General features: G+C 48.0%; 1 pseudogene across 1 annotated transcript in view; it reads right to left on the bottom strand.

Moving 5' to 3' along the window:
- LOC309801622 (piwi-like protein 3) overlaps nucleotides 1-1,705 on the bottom strand; it is a 33,265-nt pseudogene extending 31,560 nt beyond the window's left edge. Inside the window, exon 1 of the transcript in view lies at nucleotides 1,649-1,705. The product of the transcript in view is annotated as a piwi-like protein 3 (transcript). The remainder of the gene's footprint in view (nucleotides 1-1,648) is intronic.
- Nucleotides 1,706-12,564: the final 10,859 nt, after the last annotated feature.

Here is a 12,564-nt window from a genome sequence, read left to right as displayed (position 1 = left end):
AAAACAATTAATGACCATACTTTGATATGATCATCTTAGAGTTGTATAGAGGGAGGATAGTTATGCAACTACTTATATATCTATGGGTTCAAAGAAGTTTAAAGGCTTGATATTTGAATCCTGTGGAATGCAGCCTCCTTTCCCAGAGGGAAATGAACATATACATGTACTTAATGTAGTTTAAAATAAAGCAACACCTGTTCGTAGAGGCACCTTCTATTTCAGGCATGTTTAGGCATAGGGAAGGGGAACAACAGCTATAAAATATAATTCGTGTCTATAAGGAGTTTACAGTTTAGGGGGGTTGAGGGCTCTCAGTGACTCAATGAGGATGAGCCTGATGCACGTGGCTACAAGGTCACTCTTGAATAAAGTCTGCTTTAGGAAAGACCAGCCTACTCTTATTCTGTTAACCTCTTTAATGTGGTGTCCAATAAACCTGAATATCAAGCTCAAATGCCACTTTAGAAATGTTTCCAGGGGTGCTAACAGCCAAGAAGTCAATATGATTCCTATACACTTGACACAACTCACCAGAGGTCTTGAATTCGGTGAGCATATTGACCTCTTTTAAGAAGGATCACCACTTAAACTTCGAATGCTAAACTTCTAAGAGAATGAAGTAAGTAATAAGTGATATTCAGGTTCAGAGGTGGAAGAGAAAAGAGGTCTCACCTTGAGTAGAACATTTTGTTGGATTCTCCAAAATGGCAAACAATAAAGAGAACATTAACCAACTAAGACTCTGAATAAGTTGATAATTAAGATGAAAGCCTCAGATGGAGGTCATAATGTCCCCTAGATTTAAGGATACACTTAGGCTGAAAGGGAAACTATTGAAAAAGATATAGAAAATGCTAAATATTTCACAAAAAATTTATTAGAATAAAACAACTTAGCAAAGTTTGCAGAGTAAGAAATCAACATATACACATCACTTGCATTTCTGTACATTAACAATGAACAATCTGAAAAAGAAATTAGGAGAACAGTTCCATTTACAATACCATCAAAAAGAAGAAAATAATTAGGAATAAGCTTAACGAAAGACATGAAAGACTTGTACACTGAAATCTACAGCATTGGGCTTCCCTGGTGGCGCAGTGGTTGAGAGTCCACCTGCCGATGCAGGGGACACGGGTTTGTGCCCCGGTCCGGGAAGATCCCACATGCCACGGAGCGGCTGGGCCCGTGAGCCATGGCCGCTGAGCCTGCGCGTCCGGAGCCTGTGCTCCACAACAGGAGAGGCCACAACAGTGAGAGGCCCACGTACCGCAAAAAAAAAAAAAAACAAAAACAAAAACTACAGCATTATTGAAAGAAATTAAGGAAGACATAAATAAATGGAAAGATACCCCATGTTCATGAACTATTGTTAAAATGTCCATATTATACAAAGCTATCTACAGATTTAATACAATGCCTATCAAAATCCCCTATTTTTGCAGAAATAGAAGAAACGACCCCAAAATTGATATGTAACCACAAAGGACCCTCAATAACCAAAGCAAACTTGAAGACCTCACACTTTCTTTTGAAATGAAGTTTTCTTGTTATTGTGGGTTAAAAATCCAAAGTCCTAAATGTCCATAAATTATCCTCCCAAATTTATATTTTGGTTCATTCTCAGTGACAGGGCTTTCGGTACCTGAGCGGCATTGAGGGTTCCTTCAATATCTGTAGCTTGGACTTCTGTCACTGACATGGTGTGGGTATCTCAGAGCCTTGGTTGTTTTATCAGTTTATCACGTCCCTCATGAACAATGCTCAGGAAGGCCCCACGCTTGCTTGGTTTCATGCTCTGCTACTGCTGTCTTGAAATTCTTAATAATTTTATCTTTGAACTTACGTTTTGTAAGGAACGTTTATGGGATGATAAAATGTACGCATGAGCAGAGGAGACACGTGCAATATGTGTGCCTGCCACCATTCCTGCTGCCCCTGCACATCTAGTTTTTACCCTGCTTATGGTGTGCTTTCCATGACATGCTGACTTGCTACCATTTGGAGTCTTACTGAGTTCCACCAGAGTTCTGTGCTACTGGTCACATCCAAGACTAAGTGAACATGTTAACAGCTTCGGGAAGCCATGCTTTCCATCTGAATATGAAATTACTTCTAACAGAGAAAGGAAGCAGTTCTTTTTTAAGAAACAAGAATGTCTAAGGAATCTTATCATATCCTTTCTTACTCGTGTTACCTCCCAATATTAGCCAAACACATCTGCTGAAAAAGATGACATATATGAAAATGAGAAGAGAGAAAAATATGCTAACAGATTCCTAATTACCCAAATGCCCCATATCTGTTTCAGTAAGTATCATTATATATTATGGAAATTTTTCTCAGTGACAGAGAAAGACATCCTGGCTGAACATCCCTCTGCCCATGACACAGAGATGATGGTCTACAGCTACCTTGAAGGCGTTGGAGCCCACTTTACCCGTCACTAATATTAATGGAGGACAAAACTTCATATTCCGTTTGCTCTGTATTTGTTACAGCACTTCTTCCCTTCATTAAAATGGATGGCCCATAATTCAGTCTGTAGTGTGTGTATCATTGGAAATTGAACAAATTTTTGTTGGTTTTATTAATGCCATAGGTTTCTAGGGAGGGTCTACTCAATAACTAAGTCTAGTTTCACAGTTACAAATAAATTATGATGTAACTTTGCATAAATTAAGTTCATCATAAAGGAAGGATACTGAGAGCTGCTACTACCCCTTCACTGAGGGGCTCTTGTAAAGCGCTAAATAAAGCAACAGAGGTGTATATGAGTGCATATATTTTCTATATTTGTACACACTTAAAAAGAACTCTTACAAAATGCATTATAAAAACCTTGATGCTGTGTGTCCCTAGTTCCCAGCTCTCTCATTAAAACTATTGAAATGAACAAAATGTTATCTATTAGGATAGCTATCAGAGTACTCCAAATACTACTTCTGCCCTGAGCAGGTAGTCAACGTTAGGAATCTGGTACCATCCAGTCACCTCCCACTTCCTTCCCCAAAGGAGAGGGAGGTGAAGGTCCCATCCCATGCCATGGTGTTCTCTGCCCCAACCGCATGCTGCTCCCTGCTGCTGGAGAGGCCAACAAAAGAAGTGCTGGGTGAAGACCACCAGCCCAAATCACCAGGCTCACTGATGGCTGGGAAGGAGCTGCAGCGTGAAAAGTCTTCACGCATCCCATCAAAAAGCTCCTCTTCCCTGGTATCTACCAGCAGTAGGCCCTGCAAGGGGGATTCCCCTGCCGCTTTTTCTGCCGCTGCCAGGGCTGAGGTCACTCCCATCAGGGATCGAGGCACTGACGTGGGATCAAGGTGAGCTGTCCCCTCCTAAGCTTCTGCGCTTAGCTGCTGCCAAAAACCCAGGCACCTTGGAGAAGAACACTGACTGTCAGTGGAACAAGATCCTGAATCATATTAAGGACGGTCAAGGAAGACTGCAGTGCCCCTCAGCCTGCCCCTTCTCTCTCCCCACCTGCCTCACACACTGCAGACTCCCTGCCCACGGCCACTCACACTTTGCAGGTCCCTGCTGCTACCACCGCCTTGGCCGACCTATATTCCACGTCCCTCATCCTGTCTGCCCCTCCACCTTCCCCAACACCTAATATTGATCAGGAAACAAGATACACAGTCCCTAAGCTGCCAGTCCTGCTGATTCTCTTCCTCCTTCAGCTTCTGATCCCATTTTGGGAATTCCACTAAAGAAGAATGAAGGACCTTTTCATTCAGTCACAGCCACACACCTCTTATTTCTGAACTCCCCACACCTCCTAGCATCCAGGCTTTCTCCTTCCAGCCACCATTCCACGAAAAGGAACCCCCAACACCTGTTTGTGTAGATTCTAGCCCCCCTTTATACTTACTTACCCCTCTTCCAGTCCCTACCATCAATCCCCCTATTTTAACCGGGCGGCCAATAAGTTCTATGGGAATCCCTTCCACCAGCATGGCCACGGCATCGGGAAGTTTCACCTTCCAGTCTACTGCACACTCTGATTTATACATGGACACGACAGCCTCTTCCCAAGCTGTAATTTTTAGGTCTCTCCCAGGTTTCAGGGTGGAGCAGAGGCACCCTGCAGGGGTAAGAGTGTCCATCACCGCACATCTGCCGATGGTGCCCTAGGCCACCCCAATTTTAACCATCCTTTTGGCCCCCAAACCAAACCACAGCCCATATTTGGGACCACTCATGGGCAGCAGAGGGCCTCTCCCCCTGGTGTTCCTGTTTTCCCAGCCACCCCATTTACGGCTTCAGCAGAAAAAGCTCTGACAAAGAACCTATGGACAACATACCTCCTTCCCAGGTTGTCACTTTTCATTCGACTCCTGTTTTCTCAGTCCCACATTTATGCCTTCAGCCAACAGAAGCTTTGACACTGAACCTAGGGACACCACACCTCCTGCCCAGGATGTCATTTTCATTCAGCTCCTGTTGTCCCCAGTCCCCCATTTATGGCTCCGAGGGCAGTAGCTGTGACACTGAATCTATGAACACCACACCTCCTTCCAGGCTGATATTTTCCAGTCGGCTCCTGATTTCCCCAGCCCCCCATTTACCACTTCAGCAGGCAGAAGTTCTGACAGTGAACCTATGGAAAACACACCTCCTTCCCAGGCTGTCTTCTTACATTGGGCCCGTGTTTTCCACAGCCCCCAATTTAGGGCTACAGCAGGCAGAAGCTCTGACACTGAACCTATGGACAACACACTGCCTTCCCAGGCTGTCATTATCATTGGGCTCCTGTTTTCCCCAGCCCCCCATTTCCAACTTCAGGAGGCAGAAACTCTGACACTGAACTTAGGCACACCACACCGCCTTGCCAGGCTGTCATTTTCGACTCGGCTCCTGCTTCCCCCAGCCCTCTATTTACGGCTTCAGCAGGCAGAAGTTCTGAAGCTGAACCTAGAGACACTACACATCCTTCTCAGGCTGTCATTTTCCATTCGGCTCCGGTTTTCCCAGTCCCCCATTTAAGGCTTAAGCAGGCAGAAGCTTTGACACTGAACCTATAGATAACACACCTCCTTCCCAGGCTGTCATTTTCCATTCGGCTCTTGTTTTCCCAATGCCCCATTTACAGCTGCAAAAGGCAGAAGCTCTGACACTGAAACTGTGAACACCACACCTCCTTCACAGGCTGTCATTTTCTCTTTGGCCCCTGTTTTCCCCTGGCCCCCATTTAGGCTTCAGCAGGCAGAAGTTCTGACATAAAACCTATGGAAAACACACCTCCTTAGGAGGCTGTCATTTTCCATTGGGGTCCTGTTTTCCCCAGCCACCCATTTCCAGCTTCAGGAGGCAGAAGCTCTGACACTGAAATTATGGACACCACACCCCCTTCTCAGGATGTCATTTTCTATTTGGCTCCTATTATCCCCAGCCCTTTATTTACAGCTTCAGCAGGCAGAAGCTCTGTCACTGAATCTATGGACAACACACCTCCTTCACAGGCTATCATTTTCCACTCGGCTCCTGTTTTCACCAGCCCTGCCTTTACGGATTCAGCAGGCAGAAGCTCTGACACTGAAACTATGGACAACAAACCTCCTTCCCAGGCTGTCATTTTCCATTCGGCTCCTGTTTTCCCAGCCCCCCATTTACGGCTTCAGCAGGAAAAGTTCTGACAAAGAACCTATGGACAACATACCTCCTTCCCAGGTTGTCATTTGTCATTCGACTCCTGTTTTCTCAGTCCCGCATTTATGCCTTCAGCCAACAGAAGCTATGACAATGAACCTAGGGACACCACACCTCCTTCCCAGGATGTCATTTTCATTCAGCTCCTGTTGTCCCCAGTCCCCCGTTTATGGCTCCGAGGGCAGTAGCTGTGACACTGAACCTATGGACACCACACCTCCTTCCAGGCTGTCATTTTCCAGTTGGCTCCTGTTTTCCCCAGCCCTCCATTTACCACTACAGCAGGCAGAAGTTCTGACACTGAACCTATGGAAAACACACCTCATTCCCAAACTGTCATTTTCCATTAGGGTCCAGTTTTCCCCAGCCGCCCATTTAAGGCTTCGGCAGGCAGAAGCTCTGACACTGAAACTGTGGATAACACACCTCCTTCCCAGGCTATCATTTACCACTCGGTTTCTGTTTTCCCCAGCGCAGATTTACGGCTTCAGCAGGCAGAAGCTCCCACACTGAACCTAAGGACAACACACCTCATTCCCAAGCTGTCATTTTCCATTAGGGTCCAGTTTTCCCCAACCCCCATTTACGGCTTCAGCAGGCATAAGGTCTGATACTGAACCTATGGACAACACACCTCCTTCTCAGGCTGTCATTTTCATTGGGCTCCTGTTTTCCCAACCCCCTATTTACGGCTTCAGCAGGCAGAAGCTCTGACCATGAACCTGTGGACACCAAACCTCCTTCACAGGATCTCATTTTCCATTCGTCCCTTGTTTTCCACAGACCCCCATTTATGGCTTCAGCAGGTAAAGCTCTCACAAAGAACCTATGGACAACATACCTCCTTCCCAGGTTGTCACTTTTCATTCGACTCCTGTTTTCTCAGTCCCGCATTTATGCCTTCAGCCAACAGAAGCTGTGACACTGAACCTATGGACACCACATCTCCTTCCAGGCTGTCATTTTCCAGTTCGCTCCTGTTTTCCCCAGCCCTCCATTTACCACTTCAGCAGGCAGAAGTTCTGACACTGAACCTATGGAAAACACACCTCCTAGCCAGGCTATCATTTTCCAATTGTCTCCTGTTTTCACCAGACCCACCTTTAAGGATTCAGTAGGCAGAAGCTCTGACACTGAACTTACGGAAAACACACCTCCTTCCCAGGCTGTCATTTTCCATCTAGCTCCTTTTTTCCCCAGTCACCCATTTAGGGCTTCAGCAGGCAGAAACTCTGACACTGAACCTATGGAGAACACACCTCATTCCCAAGCTGTCAGTTTCCATTAGGGTCCAGTTTTCCCCAGCCGCCCATTTAAGGATTCAGCAGTCAGAAGCTCTGACACTGAAACTGTGGTTAACACACCTCCTTCCCAGGCTATCATTTACCACTCGGTTTCTGTTTTCCCCAACGCCGATTTACAGCTTCAGCAGGCAGAAGCTCCCACACTGAACCTAAGGACAACACACCTCATTCCCAAGCTCTTATTTTCCATTAGGTTACTGTTTACCCCAGCCGCCCATTTACGGATTCAGCAGGCATAAGGTCTGATACTGAACCTATGGACAACACACCTCCTTCCCAGGCTGTCTTCTTACATTGGGTTCCTGTTTTCCACAGCCCCCCATTTAGGGCTACGGCAGGAAGAAGCTCTGACACTGAACCTATGGACAACACACTGCCTTCCCAGGCTGTCATTTTCATTGGGCTCCTGTTTTCCCCAGCCCCCCATTTCCAACTTCAGGAGGCAGAAACTCTGACACTGAACTTAGGCACACCACACCGCCTTCCCAGGCTGTCATTTTCGATGCGGCTCCTGCTTCCCCCAGCCCTCTATTTACGGCTTCAGCAGGCAGAAGTTCTGACGCTGAACCTAGAGACACCACACATCCTTCCCAGGCTGTCATTTTCCATTCGGCTCCCGTTTTCCACAGCCCGCCATTTACAGCTTCAGCAGGAAGAAGCTCAGATACTGAACCTATGGAGAACACACCTCTTCCCAGGCTGTCACTTTCCATTCGGCTACTGTTTTCCCAACTCCCCATTTACGGCTTCAGCAGGCAGAAGCTCTGACCATGAACCTATGGACCACACACCTGCTTCCAGGCTGTCATTTTCCATTCGGCTCGTTTTCCCAGTCCCCCATTTAAGGCTTAAGCAGGCAGAAGCTTTGATACTGAACCTATAGATACCACACCTCCTTCCCAGGCTGTCATTTTCCATTCGGCTCTTGTTTTCCCAATGCCCCATTTACAGCTGCAAAAGGCAGAAGCTCTGACACTGAACATATGAACACCACACCTCCTTCACAGGCTGTCATTTTCTCTTCGGCCCCTGTTTTACCCTAGCCCCCATTTAGGCTCCAGCAGGCAGACGTTCTGACATTAAACCTATGGAAAACACACCTCCTTCGGAGGCTGTCATTTTCCATTGGGCTCCTGTTTTCCCCAGCCCCCCATTTCCAGGTTCAGGAGGCAGAAACTCTGACACTGAACTTATGGACACCACACCCCCTTCCCACGCTGTCATTTTCTATTTGGCTCCTATTTTCCCCAGTCCTCTATTTACAGCTTCAGCAGGCAGAAGCTCTGACACTGAAACGATGGACAACACACATCCTTCCCAGGTGGTCATTTTCCATTTGGCTCCTGATCATCCCTGCCCCCCCATTTACGGCTTCAGCAGGCCGAAGCTCTGACACTGAACCTATGGACAACACACTTCCTTCTCAGGCTGTCTTCTTACATTGGTCTCCTATTTCCACCAGGCTCCCATTTCCGGCTTCAGCAGGCAGAAGCTGTGACACTGAACCTACGGAAAACACACCTCCTTCCCAGGCTGTCATTTTCCATCTAACTCCTCTTTTCCCCAGCCACCCATTTAGGGCTTCAGCAGGCAGAAGCTCTGACACTGAACTTATGGACAACACACCTCATCCCCAAGCCGTCATTTTCCATTAGGATCCTGTTTTCCCCAGTTGCCCATTTATGGCTTCAGGAGGCAGAAACTCTGACACTGAACTTATGGACACCACACCCCCTTCCCAGGCTGTCATTTCCTATTCGGCTCCTATTTTGCCCAGCCCTCTATTTACAGCTTCAGCAGGCCGAAGCTTTGACACTGAAGCTATAGACAACACACTTCCTTCCAAGGCGGGCCTTTTCCATTTGGCTCCTGATCAACCCTGCCCCCCATTTTTGGCTTCAACAGGCAAAAGCTCTGACACTGAACCTATGGACGACACACCTCCTTCTCAGGCTGTCTTCTTACATTGGTCTCCTGTTTCCGCCAGCCCCCCTTTTCCGGGTTCAGCAGGCAGAAGCTCTGACAATGAACCTGTGGACACCAAACCTCCTTCACAGGATCTCATTTTACATTCGTCTCTTGTTTTCCACAGACCCCCATTTACGGCTTCAGCACGCAGAAGCTCTGAAAGGAACCAACGGACAACACACCTCCTTCCCAAGCAGGCATTTGCCATTAGGTTCCTGTTTTCTCAAGTCCACATTTACGGCTTCAGCTGGCAGAAGCTCTGACACTGAACCTAAGGAAAACACACCTCTTACCCAGGCTTTCAATTTCCATTTGGCTCCTGTTTTCCCAAGACCCACCTTTAAGGATTCAGTAGGCAGAAGCTCTGACACTGAACCTACGGAAAACACACCTCCTTCCCAGGCTGTCATATTCCAGCTAGCTCCTCTTTACCCCAGCCACCCATTTAGGGCTTCAGCAGGCAGAAGCTCTGACACTGAACCTATGGAGAACACACCTCATTCCCAAGCTGTCATTTTCCATTAGGTTCCAGTTTTCCCCAGCCGCCCATTTAAGGCTTCGGCAGGCAGAAGCTCTGACACTGACACTGTGGATAGCACACCTCCTTCCCAGGCTATCATTTACCACTCGGTTTCTGTTTTCCCCAGCGAAGATTTACGGCTTCAGCAGGCAGAAGCTCCCACACTGAACCTATGGACAACACACCTCATTCCCAAGCTGTCATTTTCCATTAGGGTCCAGTTTTCCCCAACCCCCATTTACGGCTTCAGCAGGCATAAGGTCTGATACTGAACCTATGGACAACACACCTCCTTCTCAGGCTATCTTTTTACATTGGGTTCCTGTTTTCCACAGCCCCCCATTTAGGGTGACAGCAGGCAGAAACTCTGACACTGAACCTATGGACAACACACTGCCCTCCCAGGCTGTCATTTTCATTGGGCTCCTGTTTTCCCCAGCCACCCATTTCCAACTTCAGGAGGCAGAAACTCTGACACTGAATGTAGGCACACCACACCGCCTTTCCAGGCTGTCATTTTCGATGCGGCTCCTGCTTCCCCCAGCCCTCTATTTACGGCTTCAGCAGGCAGAAGTTCTGACGCTGAACCTAGAGACACCACACATCCTTCCCAGGTTGTCATTTTCCATTCGGCTCCCGTTTTCCGCAGCCCCCCATTTACAGATTCAGCAGGAAGAAGCTCAGATACTGAACCTATGGAGAACACACCTCTTCCCAGGCTGTCACTTTCCATTCGGCTACTGTTTTCCCAGCCCCCCATTTACGGCTTCAGCAGGCAGAGGCTCTGACCATGAACCTATGGACAACACACCTGCTTCCAGGCTGTCATTTTTCAACTCGGCTCCTGTGTTCACCAGCCCCACCTTTAAGGATTCAGCAGGCAGAAGCTCTGACACTGAACCTATAGACAACAAACCTCCTTCCCAGGCTGTCATTTTCCATTCGGCTCCTCTTTTGCCCAGCCACCCATTTAGGGATTCAGAATGCAGAAGCGCTGACACTGAACCTATGGATAACACACCTCATTTCCAAGCTGTCATTTTCCATTAGGGTCCAGTTTCCCCCAGCCGCACATTTACGGCTTCAGCAAGCAGAATCTCTGACACTGAAACTGTGGACAATACACCTCCTTCCCAGGCTGTCAGTTACCACTCGGTTTTGTTTTCCCCAACGCCGATTTATGGCTTCAGCAGGCACAAGCTCTCACACTGAAGCTATGGACCACACACCTCATTCCCAGGGTGTCATTTTCCACCCAGCTCCTGTTTTCCCCAGTTCCCCATTTAGGGCTTCAGCAGGCACAAGCTCTCACTCAGAAGCTATGGACAACACACCTCATTCCCAAGCTGTAATTTTCCATTAGGTCACGGTTTTCCCCAGCCCCCGATTTATGGCTTCAGCAGGCATAAGCTCTGATACTGAACCTATGAACAACACACCTCCTTCCCAAGCTGTCTTCTTATATTGGGCTCCTGTTTTTCCACAGTCCCCCTTTTAGGGCTTCAGTAGGAAGAAGCTCAGACACTGAACCTATGGACAACACGCCTTCTTCCCAGGGTGTCATTTTCCACCCAGCTCCTGTTTTCCCCAGTGCCCCATTTAGGGCTTCAGCAGGCAGAAGCTCTCACACTGATCCTATGGACAACACACCGCCTTCCCAGGCTGTCATTTTCCATTTGGCTCCTGTTCTCCCCAGCCCCCCATTTATGGGTTTCATCAGGCAGAAGTTCTGATGCTGAAACTATAGACACCACACATCCTTCCCAGGCTGTCATTTTCCATTCGGGACCTGTTTTCCCAATGCCCCATTTATAGCTGCAAAAGGCAGAAGCTCTGACACTGAACCTATGAACACCACACCTCCTTCGCAGGCTGTCATTTTCTCTTCGGCCCCTGTTTTCCCCTGGCCCCCATTTAGGCTTCAGCAGGCAGAAGCTCTGACATTAAACCTATGGAAAACACACCTCCTTCGGAGGCTGTCATTTTCCATTGGGCTCCTGTTTTCCCCAGCCCCCCATTTCCAGCTTCAGGAGGCAGAAAGTCTGACACTGAACTCATGGACACCACACCCCCTTCCCAGGCTGTCATTTTCTATTTGGCTCCTATTTTCCCCAGCCCTCTATTTAGAGCTTCAGCAGGCAGAGGCGCTGACACTGAAGCTATGGACAACACACTTCCATCCCAGGCTGTCATTTTCCTTTTGGCTCCTGATCACCCCTGCCCCCCATTTACGGCTTCAGCAGGCAGAAGCTCTGACACTGAACCTATGGACAACACACCTCCTTCTCAGGCTGTCTTCTTACATTGGTCTCCGCTTTCTGCCAACCCCCCATTTCCGGCTTCAGCAGGCAGAAGCTCTGACACTGAACCTACGGACAACACACCTACATCCTAGGCTGTCATCTTGCATTCGGCACCTGCTTTCCCATCCCCCCATTTACGGCTTCAGCAGGCAGAAACTCTGAAACTGAACCTATGGACACCACACCTCCTTCCAGGCTGTCATTTTCCACCTGGCTCCTGTTTTCGCCAGCCCCACCTTTACGGATTCAGCAGGCAGAAGCTCTGACACTGAAACTATGGACAACAAAACTCCTTCCCAGGCTGTCATTTTCCATTCGGCTCCTGTTTTCCCAGCCCTCCATTTACGGCTTCAGCAGGAAAAGCTCTGACAAAGAACATATGGACTACATACCTCCTTCCCATGTTGTCATTTTTCATTCAAGTCCTGTTTTCTGAGTCCCCCATTTATGCCTTCAGCCAACAGCTTTGACACTGAACCTATGGACAACACATTTCCTTCCCAGGATGTCATTTTCATTCAGCTCCTGTTTTCCCCAGTCCCCCATTTATGGCTCAGAGGGCAGTAGCTGTGACACTGATCCTATGGACCACACACCTCATTCCCAAGCTGTAATTTTCCATTAGGTCATAGTTTTCCCCAGCACCCCATTTACGGCTTCAGCAGGCATAAGCTCTGATACTGAACCTATGGACAACACACCTCCTTCCCAAGCTGTCTTTTTATATTGGGCTCCTGTTTTCCACAGTCCCCCTCTTAGGGCTTCAGCAGGAAGAAGCTCTGACACTGAACCTATGTACAACACACCATCTTCC

This window comes from Mesoplodon mirus (assembly GCF_964341445.2).
Source record: "Mesoplodon mirus genome assembly, contig: SUPER_3_unloc_1, whole genome shotgun sequence".
Taxonomy (NCBI): Eukaryota; Metazoa; Chordata; class Mammalia; order Artiodactyla; family Ziphiidae; genus Mesoplodon; species Mesoplodon mirus.
Note: the sequence above shows the minus strand (reverse complement) of the source record. Positions and strands in the feature narration are given on the sequence as shown.